General features: G+C 46.3%; 1 protein-coding gene across 3 annotated transcripts in view; it reads right to left on the bottom strand.

Moving 5' to 3' along the window:
* Nucleotides 1-12,128, bottom strand: part of WASF3 (WASP family member 3) — a 135,151-nt gene extending 123,023 nt beyond the window's left edge. For all 3 annotated transcript variants that reach the window (XM_030308156.1, XM_030308175.1, XM_030308173.1), the window contains exon 1: nt 12,082-12,128. The gene's annotated coding sequence lies outside the window, so the exon portion shown is untranslated. The remainder of the gene's footprint in view (nt 1-12,081) is intronic.
* Between the last annotated feature and the right edge of the window lie 9,972 nt (nt 12,129-22,100).

Here is a 22,100-nt window from a genome sequence, read left to right as displayed (position 1 = left end):
CCCTAAACGAATTTACAAATATAACACAACTGCAATAAAAATTACTCGGAAGCTTCTTTATGGAGCTAGACAAGTTGACACTCAGTTAACACTGAACTGGAACGAGGGAGAAGTAGCCCTACCAGATATGAGAACAAAGTTCCATGATTAAAATTGTGGTTGTAGCACTCAAAGAGGCAGACACACCAGGGAAATGTAACAGAAAATACAAAAATAGACCCAACCTATATACGGAAACCTAGTAATATATAATAACGGTGGCATCTCAAATGACTTGGGCGAAAATGGGCTTCATCAATGTTGGGGCAAGTGAATAGCCATGTGGAAGATAAAATGAGACCCATTCATAATATCACACACCAGAATCAACTCCAAGTGCAGCAGAAATCAAAATGTAAAAGCTGAAAGCTACCTAACTTCTTAAGGAAATCATTGGTGAAGCCTTCTGTAACATGGGTGCAGGGAAAGGTTTTCAGACCTTGACTTAAAATCCATACCCGAAAATTACATGTGAATCTTTGCCCAGGGGTCAGCATCCTTAACCCCCATGGTAAGGGTCAACTGTACTTCCTCCGTGTTTAGTTTGCTGTTTTGTTCCTAACTCTGTGAGATGGATGTACAGATCACTGAATGTTTTTCAGTCTTCTTTCCTAACATGTATTTATGGCTATAAACTTTCCTCTAAGTATAACTTTAGCTGCATCCCACAGATTTCGATATGAAGTATTTTTATATTAATTCTGATCAAAATATTTTGTCAATATTTAAAATTCTCATTGCAATTAAAGATCTTCCATAATTTGTGGGTATTTAGAAATGATTTTGCTTTTTGCTATTGATTTTAGTTTAATGCAAAGAATACTGTACTGTTTGACCTCAATCCTCTGAAATATCCCATAAGCTGACAGCTTATCCACATGAACCGGTAAATAATGTGTATTCTGCAGTTGTTAGGGGCAATGTCTAGACATGCAAGGCAAGTTTATTGTTCAAATATTGTGTTGTTCAAATCTTCTATATCCTTACGGAATTCTGTTCACTACAATACCAGGGTAGTACAAAAAATAACTCACTCTACGATTGTGAATGTATCCATTTCATCTCCCTAATTCTTTTATAATCACTGAAATTATTTTCAGATGATCTAGACACTCTATTAAAGAAAATAAAAAGATGAATAACCTTCACTACACCAATAAAAATGGCAGCAATTTTTTCCGCTAATTATTATCCAAAATGGGATAATATCACCTCTCTCAAAAATAAAAACCATCGTTATAGACATCCTCCAAAGTTTCATTGGGTCAGATCCAGTAACTGCAGACAGCAGATCAATTTAACTACTTAGAAGTATATTTTGCAACCTCATTCATGCTGCTGGGCTCGTGGGAAAGGTTATCAACGCTCTACAATACATTCCACAGATAAATTACGGAGACCCTTCCACAATTTTTCCGGACCAAAATTACCTTGGTCCTGCTCTCTGGCAAAGATCATCCGTGCCCCTTCAGCGCCCACTGCACCGTATCCCACCGGGGCCCGATGCAATCTTAGAATCACTCTCCCGCAGTGCTCCAGAGAACAATCGTTAGGATCTGAAACCCACCGCCACCTCTGCTGGATGGCAGAATCTCTGACGATCTGTTCGCGTGGTTCTTCCAAAACTCTCAGAGCTCAGGTATGCAACGGGCACCTATTCCGATCAGTCTTCATTAGCGTCCTCCCATTTTCTCAGGCGGGTGTCGTCTCCCACTCTGCATCAAGCACCCCTCCTGCCCAATCCCACGGCACCTTACACTTTCCCACCTACAGCTATACACCACAGTGATCTTTTCACTTGTTTTTCTCAGTGGTTACACCATCAGCCCCTGGAGGAAAGGGCCATCTGATTCATCCTGATACTCTCAGCATCTAGCAATGCCTAGCAGGTGCACACACTGTCTTTCTACCTTGTCTCCTACGATCTATTCTCTACATGACACTGCTGGTGACCCTTTTAAAATCTAAGCCACATGGTATCGTGTCCCTGCTCAAAAACTTGCAATGGCTTTCCATTTGACCCAGAATAAAATCCAAAGTGCCACCACAGTCTACCAGACCCTACATGATCTGGTCCTTTATTACCTCTGTAACTGCACACACACACACACACACACACACACACACACACACACCCCACTTACTCATACTACCCTCCTACCATCTCAAGGGTCTTTGCACCTGCTGTTCCTCCTCCCATAAGGCTCTTGGCCAAAATAGCTAATGGACTGGCGCACTTGACCTTCATCACGCCTCTGTCAACTGTCACCCCAGAGACACCTTCCCTGACCACTTCCTTGACCACACTATCAAGAATGGCAGTCCCCGATACACTGTCCCCTTGCTCCTGTATTTTTTCTATAGCCATTATCACTACATGTATTTATGCTGTTTATTTATTATCTTTCCCCCCCACTCGAACGGGATCTCTCTGAGAAAGGGCACTTATCCTCTAGAAGAGGGGTCGGGATTTTTTGCTCTAAAGAATCAGATAGTAAATATTTTGTACTCTGCAGGTTAGACAGTTCCTGTCACAACTACTCACCTCTGCCTTATAGCACAAAAGCAGCCACAGTGTGTAAACGAATGGACAAGCCTCTACTCCAATAAAATTTTCTTTACAAAATCAGGCAAAAGTCCAGATTGGGCCCAAAGGCTACTGTTTACCAACCCCTGTTCCGGAACAAGCTTGGCATGCAGTACATTGACTTTGAATTAATCAATCATTTCTCCATTTTTGGTCTCTAAAAAGTCTACCTCTAATTGACAACATAAAATACCAGCACTCCAACCTAATCAGGAAAGAGAACTTCAAACCAGCTTCTATACACCTTTTACCAAAAAATCCATTTGAGGCTCTTTATATTCCTGAATGGCTGTTTTGACAGAGATGCAGTGCATTCACTGTTGCCACCAGAAAGCACATGAACCATGTGAGTTTAACCCTCTGCCGAAACGCTGTTATTAAGGTGTGTTTTCCCTTCATCTAAAAAACAGAATATAATCAGCCTCAGAAAAACCACGTCCTATGGGCTGCACACCCGTCACTGCGGCTCTCAGTGTAACCAATACGAACCCCAAGTGAGGGTCTGGGGAACGTATTAAGGAAAGGAAACTGGTGTGTTTTCTACAGATGGTGAAAACTGCAGCGTAGAGCTGACGATGTTTCCCCCTTTCACCACCAGGATGCTCGGCCAAGTTCCCAGTCTGCAGACTGGTTAGTTATGTCACCAATATCTACGTCCTCTCTTCTCGGGGATTCAGAGTCAGCCTACGGGATTCAGAGTCAGCCGACGTTTTCAGCCTTCAGCACATTAAATGAGGCCGCGTCGGAGTTCAGCCAGGGGGATGAGAAGTGATGTGTGCTGGCCCATAAAACCTCCACGGGACTTGGCTCTCTCCCTGCCCACCGGCTGAACCGAGCAGGAGGAAGTTCCTACTTCCTAATGGAGGCTGAGTCACAGGTGGAAAAAGCTGGCCTACCAGAAGGGTCCCGTGGAAGACGACCCCATGAGGAACACAAACACTAAGCAACAGATGCTTTTGGGGCTGAGTCACTGACGCCTTGCATGAGTAAAATTCTAGCCCTCCACAACTAAAACACCCACCTGGGAGGCTGGGCCCTTGTTCAAAGAATAGGTTTCATTGTTTTCATTCATGATCTTCACATGGTTTTGATTCTCGTTATTTATATTCAGCTTCATCGCTATGAGTATTTCCTATAAGCTAATTTAAATCTTTACGTAATGGGGGACGAAGGACAAGCCTCCACTGTTTGCATTCAATAAAATCATAAGCATCTCAAACAACAAAATCTGAACAAATATATTTGGATAAAACATAAACACTGCAACAAAACCCTATTTGTAACATTCACTTGTATACAGTTGGTCTAAGTTGTATCAGGGTCCAGAACCAGAGGGCATGCTGGGTGAATACTAAAATGCAGGGCAATATGTTTTATCTCAAATGTAATTTGACAATCATCAGAAACCAAATAGCCTAAGAAATGAAACCACACGTTTCTAAACTCCTGTCTAGCAACAATAACTATAAATGTAGCTTAAAACGAAAATTGTTCTAGACCCTGTAATACCTAATGCCTCTATAATTCTATCAAATGATATCATGAGGTTTTGTTGTTACCACGTTTTTGTTTTTGTTTTTGTTTTTTTTTTTTTTGGACAGGTAGTATGGAATATGCTGGACATGTCAGAAATGGAAGAAGTTTTTAATTAATCTATGCAATACAACAGGCAAACTCAGGTATGAACTTCATTATCACTGATAGGCCTTGCAATCCTCCAATTTTACGATGCTAGCTTTCAAAAAGAAGTAACATTTTAATAATCTTCCTCCCTGGGATATCTCAAAGGACAATCCACATTTTAGTAAAGCCTTTGGAAACAATGTTGTTTGCAGTGTGTAATTAAAATCCGAAGACGGGTGATTGGGGAATTAAGGGGTCTCTGTGCATTTCTGTTTTTAAATCAAAAACCAGATAATTAACTCTAAAAGATGTACACAAAGAGGAGATAAGTACTATGGAAAGCCGAGAACCAAGTTATGTTTCAAACTCTATAGGTTTGGTTATAAACAAAATGTGTTTTTCTGTTTCTATTGAAAATGGGCACGTAACCTATATTGGAAAACTACAGTCTTCCCGCCAAAATTAAAATCTTACTTTTCAAGAGATGGAAGGCAAGTCAGTTCCCCTTCCTTGTAAGCTGTGAACAGCCTCTCTCAGAATGATACAAACACAAACATAAGCTGCTCCCTCACTTTCTTGCCACTCTTCTGGTTAATGTCATCCCTCTACTGGACTAGATACTTCACTCCCTGAGTGTTTAGACAGTGTTCCTTCCATGCACCACAGGGAACAATTTAAATCCATGAACCTCTCCGTAAGTGTTCATTCTGAACTGCACAGAATATGGCCCCGAAAAGAGTTACAAAGTCAAATTCAGAGCCGAACTGTGCCTAGGTAATAACTCTAACACAGGACTACATGACAAAACAAGGGGGGGGAAGTGTCATGCACGTGTTTTGGGGGGCTCAAAACAAAAGTGCAACGTGAGTAGAGCAAAATGACTCAGTCCGGACTCTTAAAATTAGAAAGTAGTGATAGTGTTCTGCTTTTCCTATGGTCCTCAGTCAAAACCCATGACACGTTCAGTCAATGAAAACATATTCGTTGAGTATCTGCTATGTGCAAGGAAGACACCATTTCTTCCATTTAGCTGATAAAATATGGCCACATGGGCTCTTAGTTCGGTCAATCACATCCATACTTTTATATGCAACACAACTTCACTGAGCTACTCGTGTGCACAACATGGGTAACAGCACTCCGAGAGAGGAACCCAGCAGCAGGGTAATAACATCTTCAGGATGCACAAATCCAAGATGCGGGCGCCTGGGTGGCTCAGCCGGTTAAGTGTCCACTTCGGCTCAGGTCACGATCTCACAGTCTGTGAGTTCAGGCCCTGCATCGGGCTCTGTGCTGACAGCTCAGAGCCTGGAGCCTGCTTCGCATTCTGTGTCTCCTTCTCTCTCTGCCCCTCCCCTGCTCACGCTCTGTCTCTCTGTCACTCAAAAATTAATAAACATTAAAAAAAAAATTTAAAAATCCAAGATGGCTTTCAGTCGCTAGTAAAAGGAAGTATTCAAGGACCAAAGATCACAAAGGCTTTGGGCAAATGGCCAGCTGGAGCCAGGAGGCACTGGGTGTTACCACTGGCCAGTAAGGTTATGACCTAAACAACAGTCTGTAAGTGGCCACAGTGTTTAAGAGGTTACTTAACAAAGCTGGAGCACATCTACTGAGAGCCGGCTGTGGATGAGGCACCGTGCCGTCTGGTGCCTGCCCACAAGGAGCTTACAGTGAGTTTGCAAGACAATTTACCTCTGTTTTCCCTCTCCAGGTATTGAGGACTGGTGCTTTGTCCGATTAATGCTATTATCACCAATAACAAGAACGGTCCACAGTAGGCATTCAATCATGTGAAAAGAACCATAAAGCAAAAACTAAAGAGAAATGTTAATAAAACACTGAAAAAGTTCAAAAACATACAATGCAGCAGAAGACATCTTTAGATCAATACAAGACCACTGCTCCCAGAGGTCGGAGGGCCCCCTAAGAACAGGCCCAAGGGAAAATTCCATCCCGGATGCTGAGCCCAGAGCTGAGGCTCAGAAGCTCCTACTAGACCTGAAAGAGGAGAAATCACCCTGGGATATTCAGGATGTTTAAACCTACCCCCCCACACACACACACACAAAAAAAAAAACAAAACAAAGAGAGCATCAACAGGAGAAAAGAGAAGAAAAGAGCTAACCTCAAAGAGAAGAGGCACAGATCCAGGGAAGAAGAACCAGAACAGGGTGGCTGCAAAGATTAAGGCCGAAATCTGAGTATAGAAAAATCATCCTAATCTAGGGACATCTGCTAAGACAGGAGGACAGGCTCTTACACAAAACAAACAAAACTGACCTTGAGGTAAGCAGCACAGCACGGACAGCAGAAAGCGTCCACTCAAAGCAAAACAGGACAGCACTGTCGCGGACCATACGCCCTTCACGGGACGCCAGGACCTAGAAAAAGGCACGGCCATGCCCAGAGCACCCCACCCTGAGAAGGCTCAACCAGTCCTAAGAAAAGCGTGTCTTAGATGGAAGGGACAAAAAGGCGTTCTTAAAAAAAAAAAAAAAGTTAATAAAAGAAAATAAAGTCAATGTTTAAAAAAAAGCAACAAAAAACAACTCCCCTTGAACCAGACGTGCCTCCCTAGCGAATGCCCTTCTCTCCTCTCCATAACCAAGGTTTAGAAGCACCGCGTAACCCGACCAGCCTCCCCACCCGAGTACAATCCTTGGTCCGTGGCAGTAAGGCTCCCCTGGGACTCCTCCTGTGAAACCAGTAATGACATCCCAGAGCGGAAGCCAATGGACATTCTGTACCCACTGTCTGTCTGGATCTCTTGCTAGCTAGCACCCTCTCCCCTTGGTTCCTCAACATGCTCAAATCCTTGCACTAAAAAAAAAAAAAAAAAAAAAAAAGTCCCCCCTTTCCCTGGCCTCCTGGAGCCACCCTTCACCACCACCACGCCCGAGAGCTGTCCCCACACACTGTCCCCACATACTTCCTGGCTCCCGCTGTTATACCCTCTCACGATCTGGCCATCCCGCTCCTGTCCCCATTACCGTGTCACTGCTGCCACCTCCTATATCACTAATGACTTCCTGGCTCTCAGCACCCCTCTTTGCTGACGTTCTTTTGGACCACGGCTTCCAGACGCCATTCGTGCCCCCCTCCCCCCACAACTGTCCTTCTCGGTCTCACAGTGAGAGCCTACCCTCTCCTGCGTATCTTTTGAACACAGGAGCTCCCCAGGTCACATTCGACACACTCCTTTTTTCTGTACGTGCTTCTTGAATAACTCCATCCACTCCAACAGCCTCCGTTCACAAATACGGGCAAAGGCAGAGGTTCTGGAACTTTCTCTGTTCACGGCACCCTTAGCGTCTCGGGCCAAAAGAAACGCCTGACTGCTGCATTGTTGGACAAGTTCAAATAACTTAAGCATTCGTGCCCTAACAACTTATTACCTATTTTTAAAAAGCACATTTCAATTGAGAAAAAAAAAATCAGTATTTTTATGTCTGAATAAACCACCAGTATTTACTTATGGTACGCGTGCACCTGTTGGGCACCTCACAATTTCTCAAACCTTGGAGCTGGAATGGATATCACCTCGTGCGTGTCCTACTACACACTGAATCTCACAGGGAACCCAACCACTGAACGCCCAGCCTTACAAACGTTATCAACGAAAAGAGAGTAATGCAACCGATGGTGGAAACCGTAGATTCCTCTGAGCGAGTATTCCCCACAGGGCAGGACAGATGTTATGGACTGCTGAGTTTCCTTCCACAATTCAATATCCTGCAGTTCCCTGTGAGTTCACTGCATCACATCAGCACACAGTCTGGGAACTGTGGTCTAAGGACTCTCAGATGTCTGTCTCAAGTCCAGACATCCCCCAACAGCCGGATCCCTAACGCAGTCGACTAACCACCGTGTCCCGCGGCCACCTGAAACTTAACAAAGGCAAGTGCACCGGGCATCGTTTCTTCCAAATGGCCGCTGCTCCGTTGAGAAAGGCACCATCATCCACCCGGCTGGCCACCCAGGACTCAGCACTGCCCAGAACTCCCGCCTCTCCTAACTCCCCCACGTGTACCCCCACCAACCGACAACCAAGTCCCAGTAATTCTACCTCCTCGACCTTCCCTCCTTCCACCCTTGCTCCCTTCCATCCATTCTGCAAAGGGCAAATCTGATCATGCCCTTCTGCTTCAGAATTCCGCAACTGTTTCCTTTCGTCCACAGAAGAGTCCAAACCCCTTACGACAGGAATCGCAAGGCCCTATGCCGCACAGCCCCGGGTCGCTTCTCCTGCCCCATTTCTTGCCGCTTCCCTGAGCCCATCCACATCTTGTCACACCACCAGACTAAATTTTTTCAGGTGCTCCAATATACCATGTCTCTGACAGCCTTTACCAAGCCTCTCCTTGACCCAGACTCTGACCAATTCCTTCCCTTGTATTTCTCCCGAAGGCTTTTCTCATCTCTCTGAATAGTCCCTAAGCTTCGGTTTCCAGTCACCCTCTAAGCTCCAGTAGCTGAGCCCTTTCAGAGCACTTCCCATATACCACACTGGTTAACTAAATGTGTGCCCCATCGGTTAAAACTGTCCGATGGGGCACCTGGGTGGCTCAGTCGGTTAAGCAACTGACTTCGGCTCAGGTCATGATCTCACAGCTCGTGGGTTCGAGCCCTGCATCGGGCTCTGTGCCGACGGCTCAGAGCCTGGAGCCTGCTTCGGATTCTGTGTCTCCCACTCTCTCTCTCTCTGCCCCTGCTCATGTTCTGTCTCTCTCGCTCTCAAAAATAAACATTAAAAAAAATTTTTTTTGTAAAACTGTCCGAGAACCCGATGACCAGATGCTAAAAGAGGCATCTACCCTGTTTGCCTTTGTATCCCCAGCACGTAGAATAAGCTCTGAAGTCCAGCGAATGAATAAAGCAAGCAAACGAATGGACTAGGCCATTCATGTGATGCTCCGCACCCCTCTCTGCTTACTAACTCCCATCACGGCACTGATCACACTGCACTGAAATCGTTGGTCTCGGCAGACTAACAACATCTTGAGAGCTTTTCTCTCTTATTTCTGCGCTCCCGCTATGAAAATAGCGCTAGGCGCTTAGCGGGCATCCACTCACTGGCTTCTGAAGAAAAAAAAAAGTTATCGAAAAAGTTCTGGAAGGCCACACCCCGTAGGATCAGGTTTGGTTACCTCTGGAGAAAGACACAGGACAAGGGCACCCAAGAAGAAGAGGAAGAGGGGACTGAGACTTGTTACTCCATGTATCTCCGTAGTGATACTCAATTTTATATTAACGCCTTATTTACGTATGAATGGCATACACTATTCCTGTATTACCAGCGTAAAAGCCACCATGGGTGAAGACCCAGCCCTGAGCACCCATGGACTGCAAGTAGCATTGGGCTCCAAATGCCCCAGGGCAGGTCCCAAGAAAACCTGACCTTGCAGAGGAAAGCAGGCTTCCGAGCAAAAAGGACTGAGGTGAGCATCAACAGTCTGTACGACCATGTGGGGGGCAGGCCCAAGAAGATATAAGGAATGATAACAGCGTAGAAGTGGGAAATATACTCGGCGATTATTTCTCAAAGAAAAGTTCTGGGAACTCTAAATGAAACCACTAGTACTGGCCTCCTAGGACAGATAATTCTTTCTTTTTTTTTTTTTTTTTTAATTTTTTTAACGTTGATTTATTATTGAGAGACAGAGAGACACAGAGCACGAGCAGGGGAGGGGGAGAGAGAGGAAGAGACACAGAATCCGAAGCGGGCTCCAGGCTCTGAGCCGTCAGGACAGAGCCCGACGCGGGGCTCGAGCCCACGAACCGTGAGATCATGACCTGAGCCGAAGTCGGTTGCCCAACCGACCGAGCCACCCAGGCGCCCTGACAGGTAATTCTTTTAATACTTATAAACAGGCAACTGTTTTAATGGAACCATTCCAATAACCAAGAAGTGACTTACCACATGCAGGTTATAAAGTAGGTATACAAAGACACGCTGAGAACACACAGGGGGCTACGATGCCGACACCACCACTCAGTAAAGTGCAGTTTCGCCTTTTCTTTTTTTTTTTTTTCCAGAATTTTTTAAAAACAGAGTAGTACACCATTGGCTATCGGGTCATAAGTTTCAAGGAAACAGATAAAACACTGCTATAGAGCAACTTCATGTCAGCAACTGGAAACGCAAGAACAATTTTTATGTAGACAGTTCTAGAACAAGCTTCTTTTCACGGTTTTAAGACAACAGTGAATACAGGTCAAACTGCAAATGTATGATGAAGTCAAGCAAACCTCCCAACCTAGTGAGTTTTAAACCTCCGAAAGGGCACAACTTTTGTGAATGTAAATTAAGATCTTCAAAAATGAAGAAAAACAAGCACTCTGTGGAGGCTATTAGAAAGGAGACCAGATACACAATAAGAACTGCCTATGGGAAAGGTCAAACCCAGCTTTCCTTTGTTTAACCTCTCTAGTAGATAAAAGAACTAGCTTTAAAGAATCACTGCATTGTTTCACCGCTAGAAAAGGAAAGTTGAGTAAAGCATACACAGAAAAGAAGCAACCAAGGTTCAACAGAATTTGCCCTAGAGGCGACAGAAAAAGAAGTCCCTTAGAACACTTTGAACTTAGTTTTGATGGAGACGCAGGCTTTTTAAGTTTTAGACAAACCGATTTTTTTAAATGAGGCTAGCCCCTCCCCTCAAGAAAAACCAAAAATGTGGATTCTGAATCTTAAAATTTCGTGCCCCGGTATGCATTTGATTTGGAGAAGCAAGCACAAAGCAAAAACTGACCTTTGAATGTTCGGTCTTTTAAAAACTGAGAAATTACTGCTGGTAGTTAAGTACGATTTCAACTGACCCCCAAATGAGAAAGAATTCCTAACACGCCCGACGGCGGCTAAGAAAAATGAGATGTTCCCATTCATCCCTAAGCCCATCGCTTAGCTTCTTAATAATTAAGAACTCTGCTCTCCGCCACGGAACTATCCCTTGCAGGGAGGCTGAAGCAAGAAGAAATCGCCATTGCCCGTAAGTACCACGGACGGAGAGGGGAAGGTTTTCCACGCGCTGGAGCTCCGGCGCGGAGGACGGCGAGAGCCAGGCGCCGCGGCCCCCGCCCGCCGCGCAGGCAAAGTCTCCCGGGGACGATCCATGCCCGCGAAGCGGCTCCCGGGCGCTCAGCCCTCTCCCCTTGCCCTGCAGCGCGCCCCCTCGCCGGCTGCCCGACCCCCCTGCCCTGCGCTCGGGGAGCCGAGCCTGGCTGCGGAGGCCGGGAGCCCCGCGGGCCTGCAGACCCGGGGGAGGGGGCACCCGGCGCAGAGGCGCGGGGAGGGCGAAGCCGGGGGTGGAGGGCCCGACCCGGGGCGGCAGGCACGCGGGGACTGGGCCACATGCCGGCAGGGCGCGCAGAGCCACGGGATGTGAAGGTCCCGGACGCCGGGCAGCCCCGAGCATCGTGCGTGGGGCGCGAGCGGAGGCCCGGGCGCCACCTGCGGCCGGGATGGCGGGCGCCTGCCCCGCAGCCCGGGAAGCGCGCACCGAGCAGCGCCGGGGCCGAGGGCCGAGGGACCGCGCGGGGGAGAGCGGCCGCCGGGCCGCGCCGCGACGGCGGGAAGCCCGGGCCGGCACGGGAGCCGGCGCGGAGGATGCGGCTGGGCTGCAGGGCAAGGCGCGGGGCGGCGCCGCGGCCCGCAGTGGGCCCCGCCGGCCGCCCGAGAGCGCCCGGCGCGATGCAGCAACTTCACTTGGCCACGGGGCTGCGGGGACCCGGCCCGCGCCCGCCCCTCCCCCGGGGCAGCCCCTCGGCCCGGAGCCGCGCAGCGAAGGGGCCAGGACCGGGGAGTCCGGCCGGCCGCAGCCCGCACTCACCGGTCCGCGGCTCCGCCGCCGGCGCCGGGGCTGCGCTCCGAGCTCCATGGTCCCGCCGCGCCGCGGCCGCCCCGCGCCCCCGCCCCGCACCACACCGCACGCAGCGGCGCCGGCGACGCCGCCTCCGGCCCGGCCACGGCCGCGGCCACGCCCCCTCTCGGCCGGGGGCCCGGCCGGAGCAAGAGGGGGGCTCAGCGCCGGCTCCACCAACCGGAGCCCGCTCGCCGAGCCGCTTCACCAGGATTGGCGAGCGCCTCAGCCAATGGGGAAATGGAAGGAGCGCGGAGCGTCGGCGCCGAGGGGCGGGGGATTGCGGAGGAGGTGGCTCTCACGATCAGTCCTCCGCCCGCGGCTCCGGATGAGGATTTGGCCGGAGTCGGCCCCGGAGTGGAGAGGTGGGGTTACTTTCGGCTGAGTTTATCATCAGGGGCCCTTCCATCGCCTCTGCTACCGATGGACCCACTGCAGTCCCTTTGAGTTTCCACCCGGACCCTAACCTTACCCGGGTTTTGAGGGCCCCTGCGAACAAGTCCCATCTACCTGTAGGTAGTCAGACGTCCTACAGGGTTAAGTTCAGGCAACCTTGAGAGGATTATGGCCATTGTCATCTATTGGTTCCATGCCCTTCTCCAATCCGTTAACATTCTGCCTATTCTCCTATCCTTCTACAGATTCTTCCCTTTTGATTCACCCTATCTCCAGTCGCCCTGCAGCCCAGATGTGAGACAATCCACAGTGCCCATTAAAGATCTGATAACCCTGAAACTAAGCCCCGTGGCAATGAAGCACAGCCAGGCGTAAACTTGATGACTTGACTTGATGACTCAGGCGTAAACTCAAGAATGGAAGAGGAAAGGAAGAGAAGAAAAAAGAGAAGCCAAGTATGTCCTCGTGCCCCCAAGTCCTGAAGAAAAGGGGTTTAAAAACTTTAGATAGAGATGTCATCTGTATTTTAGTTGCAAGCCTTTATTCTTCTATCACTGAAATTGAAAAACTTGAGAAAAAAAATTTCAAATCCCAGGAAAGAGGCCCAAGAAAAACTAATTCAGATTGCCTTGCTCTTGTCTGTACAGACGTGTGATAACTATCCACCTTTGTTCCAGCTAGTAACGGCAACCGCAAGCTAGGAAAAATGAATAGCAGTTGCTAACAGTATTAGCAAAATTTGCACCACCAGAAACGCGTAAGAAAAAGCATGGGCCCCTCTTCGGGTGAAATCCATTAACCTACCAAAGGAAGGGTTGGGAAAGCTCTATTTTGAGATAACATACACTCAGTTTCCATTTCGTGTCAACATGAAATATACTGGCAATTAATAAGGTAAATAGAATTTTAGTGAATTATTTACAGTCCTCTGTATTTGAAATATTGGTACTAGTGTGATAAATTTCCTCTGAATTCAAAGCTGAATTGGTATACAAATTAAAATGACTTTTCTTCATTTTGTCTTCACTTACCCAGGCACTAGCTTTCCTGCCCATATTTAGGTCATTGATTTAATACTCAAAAATGTGAAGCTATAGGATACCCAAAGTGTGTTTTCAGAGTTGACAATCACATTCCCCTTTCCTCTCTTCTTCAGTGACCTCACCTTATGGGAGCTGCTGCTATACTTAGTTTATACCCACTATGAGCCCTTCATCTTACGGTCCTGATGCGCTCAGGATTATTTCATGTAGGTCGCTCTTATCTCTAATCAGATGGTAAGTTCCATGCGGGTAACCTCATTATTTCATTCTCTCGTTTCCTCTCCCGGTGATGCCCAGCACAGTGCTGAACATGTCGTAAATATAATCGTGCCCATAACATACAGAAATTTTTTCAAATGTAGTACTTCTGCGAACCAGGCCTTTAAATAAACATTGCTTAGAATAGTCTTGTCAGGGAGACAGCGTGTCACCCTGAATGGTGCTTGAAAAATGTCGCCATAGCGGGGAATGCATTGGTTGCCTGTAACAGAAACTTGACTAAAATGCTTACCAAATGGGGGTGCTTCTCATCACAAACCAGGACGTCTAGGGACGGTCCTGGCTTCTGCAACACCTCCATGGTGTCATTATACCTCAGATTCCGTCTATCCATTGGCTCTACTCATCAAGTGACTTTGTCTTCCTCCTCACAAGATGATCTCTCCCTTTCTGGGCACTGTATCACGTTCTGGGAAATGGTAGGGGTACAGGTAAGGACAAAAGATCAAAGTCGTGCATGCCAACTGAGTCTTCCTTTCTAACAGTCCTTCTGGGAAGCCCCAACCAGCACTCTCTGTTTGTTTTTGTTTCTTGTGGGCCAGACCTGTGTCACACTGACCACCCCTCAAAGGAGTCTGAAAGACTAAGTATTTCAGGCCAGGGACCTTGTCTGCCACGATGTCAGGATTCTGTTAGTAAAGGAGAAGGGAAATGCAGTTTCTGCCATGGTTGTGGAATAAGTGAACACATGATTGGACCCACCCCCTATTCATGAGATGACCCACTTTAAAAAAAAAAAAAAAAGTCATTCAAATCTCAAGAAAACAAACAACCCAGTTTAAAAATGAGCAAGGGTGAGCACAGGGTGTTGTATGGAAGCCAATTTGACAATAAGTTATATTATAAATAAATAAACAAACAAATAAATAAATAGAAATGAGCAATGGGCACCTGGGTGGCTCATTCAGTTAAGCGTCTCACTCCTGATTCCGGCTCAGGTCACGATCTCATAGTTCGTGAGTTCGAGCCCCGCATCGGTCTTCATCATCACCAAACACTGGAAGCAACCAAGTCCTTCAGTAGGTGAGTGGATGAACAAACCGGTCATCCAGACAGGAGGATGTGATTCGGTGATAAAAAGAATGAGTAATCGGGCCATGAAAAGACATGGGGAACCTTACATGTATATTACTAAGCAAAAGAAGCGTATCTAAAAAGGCTACGTTCTGTACGATTCCAACGAGGAGATTCTGGAAAAGGCACAACTATGAAAACTAAAAAGATCAGTGGTTGCCAGGGGCTGGGGGCGGGAGGGGTGAGTCGGCAGAGCACAGAGCATTTTTAGGGCAAGGAAACTATTCTGTATGATACATAATGGTAAGTACCTGTCATTATGTATTTGTCAAAATCCACAGAATGCAAAACCCAGAAGTGAAACTTAAGGTGAACTATGGACTTTAGTTAATAAAAAATGTGTTAATATTAGTCCATTAATTATAACTGCACAAGATGTTAATAACAGGAGAAATTGTGTGAGGTGTTCATAATAGGACAAACTGTGTGAGGGGTGGAGGGGTGGGGTGGGGTGAGTATATACTATGTACTATCTGCTCAGCTATGCTGTAAATCGAAAACTATACTAAAAAATAAAGTCTGTTAATCACTAAAACAAAGGAACCATAGTTAACGGTCAAGGATGCTGTTATAACGCTGGTCCGTAATGAGGTGAACATAATAAAGAGGAAATAAAAATGTTTGGAGAAGCCACTTTTGTTTTATTTATGGGCCTTCAATGCATTCACAGGCAAATGCTGTCGCCCTTCAACTATTGCTAAATCTTAAAAAGTTGATCGCATATACTTTTTTTTTTGATGTGGGGGGTGCTCCAATTTTTATAGTAAACATTTTTCAAATGTAAAGAAAAACGGAAAAAATGGCACAATGAACCTTTTACCCAGATTCACCAAATGTCTACACAGCACCATATTTGCTTCTTCATTCTTCGTCAGTCTCTCTCTCTCTTTCTTGCACATGGCTTTTTTTTTTCAGTCACCCCTTGGAGGCAATTCACAGACACTAAGACACTTTAAATACCTCCGCACGTACCTCCAAGGGCAAAAATGTCTGGCTTGTTCTAGCACATAAGAAGAGACAAGCAGAGCCTTTAAAATGGGCTCGTGGAGACAAGGTATGTCTGATTACTCAAGCTGCATCACTTCCCTTTTGTTTTCTGTAAATACCTGGCCAGTCTGACATAGAACGTTCTTATCCCCGTGAACTGGGATCATGCTGAGCGGGTAAAATCAAATTTGGGAGCCAGGGAGGTTGGTGGTGTGGCATCCGGCCAAGGAGAATTCTGGTGAGGCAAGGCTAGCGAGCCATCATTCGTGTTTTGTGAAATGACATTCATCAAATGCGGCCGGTTCTGGACCCACCAGCCAGCTGAACGCATGCTGTCCAGGGTGATGACAACTGAACAAGATCTCGAGCGTATTCTTAATGAGATCTTCCAGACGATATTTTTTTAAACCTCTTGAAATGTGTCATCTTTGTTCCTCTTTACTCCTGCCTGGCCAAGCTCTTGGGTAAATGCCCAAAGTTCAAATGTAGTGTTCGCATCATCTTTTACTTTAATCGGACGCTTCGGATAGTGATGACACTGTGACTTTTACAAATTAGACGCTTTATAAATTAGATACATGCTCGGTGATTAGCTGAAGTTCTCTCTCACCATGACTAAGTCTTCAGTGAAAAACACAATTGTCATTCTTTTCACTTAATAACGTGTCCTGTGACATAAAAATTACAAACTGTTTTTGCATTAGGAACTGAGTTCAGTCTCACTTTGGGGAAGCTCCAGAACGAGAGTGGTTACTAATTAAAAGAATATAATTAGAATATGTAAGAAATCGAATTACAAAGGCATAATAATTGTCATCATTTTTGACATGCCCATTTGTATGTGTTCTCAGAATGAGGTAGAATGATGACTACAAATCCTCAGTTCTCAGGAATTAATTTAGCTCTGTACATAAATCTTTATAAACACGCTGCGTTTAGTCTAGCTTTCTTTTGGAGGAGAGCATCTATGTTTATCTTGACGCTAGAGTGAAATAAATCCTCGCGTCCACATGCCCACATCTCACAAGAATCAAACCTTCCCCGAAAAAATGAGGAACTTTATCTTAACTGGAAATGTGAGGCCAGTTATCTCATGAGAGCAGGGCAGTCTATTGATATTAACCTTATTTTTAAGAGAGGAAAAATACGAGAAGGTGAATATAACATGAATTGTGAATTCACTACTTGCCATACGGCGGCCTTGGTATAGTTAACGTTCGCGGTGTCTGTTGGATACATGGTGTGACGCCCACTTTACAGATAAGACACAGAGAGTATGGTTTTATTTTTAATGTTTATTTATTTTTGAGAGAGAGCGAGAGCAAGTGGGGGGAACAGGGAGAGAGGGGGACAGAGGATCCGAAGCGGGCTCTGTGCTGACAGCAGGGAGCCCAACGCAGGGCTCGAACTCACGAACCGTGAGATCGTGACCTCAGCCGAAGTCGGACGCTCGAGCAAATGAGCCGCCCGGCCGCCCCAAGAAAGTATGTTATTTACCAGAGTTACTGACGTGATATTTTCACGGAAAGCTGCTTTTCCAGTGGGCCAGGGCAGCCCTGAAAGTCACTCAGCGAGACAGTGGAGCGCTGTGTACATGCCCTTCTGACACCACGGCAGGGAATTCTCTCAAGTCTGTCCCCCTACTCTTTCCCCATTGCCACCACTCAACTTGAGGCCACTGCGGTCCCCTTCTGCACTGGGGTAGTTTTTCTAACACGTTTCCCATGGCTTCATTTCCCTTCGGTCTGTCTTTGCATTATCTCGTGGGTGATTTTTCAAATACAGATCGAATTGTGTCTCTCCTCTGCTCAGAACCCTTCAGAGGCGCCTGCCACCTCCAGGGGAAGTCAAATAAAACCCTTACTAATTACCAGCTCCAACTAGTTTCCCCAAAGCATCCCTAACATTCTTCCTGTGTGCCTGGACCTTTTCTGTCTGAAGACCTTTCCTGCCTTTCTTCCCCTGGGAAGCTCACTTTGCACAACGCAGTTCACACGCCCCCCCCCACCTTGGGAGCCTTCGTGCGGGTACTCACACCCGCCAAGCACTCCCCTTGCACTTCTTCACATGCCTGTCCTACCCTGTCTCACAGTCCCGCACCAGCCAGCGAATTCCGAGAGGGCAGACACTCTCCCTTCCTCTTCTCGAACCCCCAGACCCAAACACATGCAGGCATATAGCTAATCTTTGTTGAATGGATTTTCATGATATCATAGGAAAAACTAATATGCAAGCAATCCAAATAGCACTAACAGAGAGCTCTGAGAGGCATCAGGCTCAGAAATTTCCCCGGGCTTCTGTCCCCCACGAAGGTCAGGAAGCCGACGACAACAGCGTCAGGAAGAACGAAGGTGAACCCGTGACTGCCGGCTTGGCAAGCACGAGGGCCTGCATATGCTGCCTGCCTCCACACCGCCCCGGGCCCACGTGACACTTGTCAGCTTCCCCTGACCCTCATCCAACAGACACACAGTCCTGACCTTGCTGGGGGGAGAGGGGAGGAAGCATACCGGATCTGAAGTGATCCGGCTGCGGAGTGGGTTACAGGAACATAAGCACAGGCCACAAGTAGACGCCATTCATTTGTCTGCTTACCCTGGACCCCAAACTTCAGGGGGCCGGGGACCGGGATGCAAAGGGCATGAGCTCGTGAGTGAAACCACAGAGGGTTTCCACTCCGCATCCACTGTGTACTGAGGAAGGTAACTTACGGTCTCGGAGAGCCTGTCCATTTCCCTCGTGTAAAATGAACATAAAAAATGGGGTTGTACGATTGCTGGTATTCAGAGAACATTGATTATTCCTCATCTTCAACCCTCTCCCTCTCCAGACTGCACTTGTTGATTGATTAGATCCCCTTCCTCCACTACCTGAAGGAAATCTGTTGGAAGTCAGTATTTTACAAACAAGGCGGAAGGGTTACGTGGGAACGACGACACCAAAGCTTACGAAGTGAACTGAAGTTCATGCTGCATATTTACGCAAGCAGTAAAGAAGGTATAGGGTGCACCTGTTTCCTGCAATGAGTTTTTTTTTTAAAAAACAAATCTTGGAGCCTGATGTTGAGGGCAACGACCCTGTGCTGGTCCCACAGAGACCTTCCTCCAGTGTGCTCGCCCCTGTCCGGGACCTCTACTGCTTTTAAATCCACGGGTACCTTGCCTTCATACTGTTAGAAAAATTGAAGGGCAATTGCTCCGAATTCAGTTATTAAAAATCCAGAGTCTTCATTTTATTGCTTGGGCTATTACTGTTCCTAATTTGCTCCTGAAACAAACGTACAACACTCTTGCCATGCATAGTCTGCAAAATTACCTGCTGCAATTGTCCAGGACGCCTTTTATCTCTGTGCTGCAGTAAGGTGGAGTTATATAAGCCCCCCGGGCTTTGACAGGAAGGAAATAACTCCCAGATTGATGCTACCTGAAGAACCTGCCTTCATTATCAGTCATTCCTCTTGACCATCGGAGCCTGGGAGTTTTGCTAGTTAGCCATTCCAAACCCATTTATATGTGGGTTATTTATGCAATGGCTTTTCTTATAAAATGTAGAGATCTTAACAGATTTAGGTGTTTTTTTATTTTTTTAATTTTTTTAATGTTTATTTATTTTTGAGAGAGAGAGAGAATCCTCTGGCCCTCACTACGCATATGAGATCATCAGGTTTTCTCAGTTTGCTACGTGCACAGGACTAATTGTATTTGGTAAGCGCTTCGAAAAGGGGACACAGCTTGCAAGGTGCTCCAGAAGATGCTAAGCCCAGTACAGTGAAACTTTGGTTTTCCAGGATAATTCATTCCGGAAACATGTTTGTCATCCAAAGCACTTGTCCATCCAAGCAAATGTCCCCATAAGAAATAATGGAAACTCAGATGATTGGTTCCACAACCCAAAAACATTCATGTAAAAATGATTACAACACTGGAATATCATACAAAATAATAAGGAAAATACAAAATATAAAGAACAAAGAAATTAACCTGCACTTACCTTTGAAAACCTTCATGGCTGGTATGAGGGAGACAAGAGAGAGGAGGGTTATTGTGTAGGACGACTTTGACTATGACTACCGGAATCACTGCTATCTGTTGGCTCAATGGAATCTTTTTCTGCATGGGGCCGTTGTATATGCTCGCATGGATGTTGAGTACAGTACAGAATTCATAAACTCTTGTCATTCACTGTATATAATGTAACTGGCAATAAGGCAGCAGAGGAAAGGGTCTACATCTGCAGGCAGACTGACCTAGAGTGAAGCTAAGCATCCCTAAGCTTTCTCTTGTCTGGAAAAGCTAAGGACTGTCCATAGGTGCTTTGAAGGGACAATAAATACACTAGTGCCAATTGTGGGCACCTTCCAACGTTCTGAAAAATCACTTATTTCTGCCAAATACCGACGCCTGAGACCGAGCATCCGAGCATGGGAGGCGATCACCCACAGAGAGAGAACCATTGGCTCAGTGGCGATCACATGACCTTCGGCATCTCGTACTACTCATATTGCAAAACGTCACTCCTTTGTCAAGTTAAAATTTATTAGAAATGTTTACTCGTCTTGCAGAACACTCGCAAAACAAGTTACTCGCAATTCAAGGTTTTACTCTATAATGTTTTTTCCTGCTCTCTGGGAGAATCCCCCCATCCTGGAAAGGGAAATCAGGCATGTTTTCAAATGAAAAAAAAAAAAAAAAGATGTAAGTCAAGAAAAAAAATGTAGTAGGTTCTAGGAGAGAAGTAAATTATAAGATAAATTCCACCGGAATATCATTGAGAGGGAAAATATATGCATCCAAGTGGAGGCATGGAAGAGGTTCCAATCAAGTTGAACCTTGAAAGGCAGATGTCACTTTGACAAGCAGAGATAGCTGGGCAAGGACACCCCGGGGTGTGACATGACATAGGACAGGCTAGAGAACTGGGACATGCTGGAGCGGGTTCCAGAGAAGCTAGGAGAAGAGATCAGAACGTAGCTATGTAGGGTCACTCGTGTCTTGTAAGGAATTCAGACATAGACTGTGAGAAGCCTCTGAAGAGCCTGTCCATTGAACACGTGTAAGCCTGGGGGTTGGGCCCAGTGCTGTGGACAAGAGTGCAAGGGAGAGCGGGCAGGCCTCGTGAAGATTCCTCTCATCCAGGTGTAGCAGATCACGGAGGAGAGACGAGTCGTTAAGTTCTCACAGTGAGTGACAGGCAATGAAGGCCCAAACCGAGAAAGTAGCAAGGAGAACGGAAAGGAAAGAGCAGATGTGGGGTGTGTCATAGGGTACGATCCGTGGGGTTTGGCCATGGGCTGGAAGAGGAGGGGATTAAAAATGTCAGGCACTCTTTCCAGCTTTCAAGCTTCTGCAGGAGGAGCGGGAGGAGGTATTTACAGACAGGTAGACCAGAGAAACAGCAGGTTTGAGGGAAAACATCCGGAGTTGTATGGTGAATGCTAAGGAAATGTATTGGGTGCTATACAAATGAAAAGATAAAAATGCATAAACACTATTTGTGCGGAGGTTTAATCACGCAGAATCTGAAAACCTGAAGTATCTCTCTACACGACTGAATGCAAGGTCAGTGTAGCAAACCAAGTGATCTGTCATGACAGATATTAACAGAGTGAAACCTTGCTCTCCAGGGAGATCCAAGCGATTTAAGGTAACGTCATTCGTTGACATTGATGCATGGTTAAATGACTAGGTCAAATCTATATGGAATGTATTAATCCACCCAAACAAAGGCCCATGCCCCTAAAAGTGTTCTGGTTTCAGTTTTATGTTTTGTCACTCATTTCAGCGTGGGCACATGTCTGGAACATTTTCCTTGCACTTAATGGAAGTGTTGAAAAAATGATTAAGTCCCAGCCACCAGAGAATTCCCAGTTTAGGGGAGAAGATCAAGAGAAGCAAATAGGCCAACACACTATTCTAGAGGGTTCTATGAGCACTGGGAGACGCATCTAAGTGGAAAGGCAGAAAAGGGAAACTGAAGAAGGCTATGCGAACAGAAGATTCAAACTCCGAAAGAATGAGTAGGAATCAGTAAGATAAACAAAGGGCCAACTCCAGGCAGAGGTGAGACCAAATGCAAAGCACGAAGGATGCATGGTGAATTCAGGTAAGTATCTCCGTTAATTCTGGATATCTCCGGGAAACTGATGCATATGGGGTGTGTGCGTGTGTGCGTGTGTGTGTGTGTGTGTGTGTGTGTGTAGACAAGCAGTGT

This window comes from Lynx canadensis, chromosome A1 (genome assembly GCF_007474595.2).
Source record: "Lynx canadensis isolate LIC74 chromosome A1, mLynCan4.pri.v2, whole genome shotgun sequence".
Taxonomy (NCBI): Eukaryota; Metazoa; Chordata; class Mammalia; order Carnivora; family Felidae; genus Lynx; species Lynx canadensis.
The sequence above is the reverse complement of the archived record's forward strand: the minus strand, read 5'-3'. Positions and strand labels throughout refer to the sequence as shown.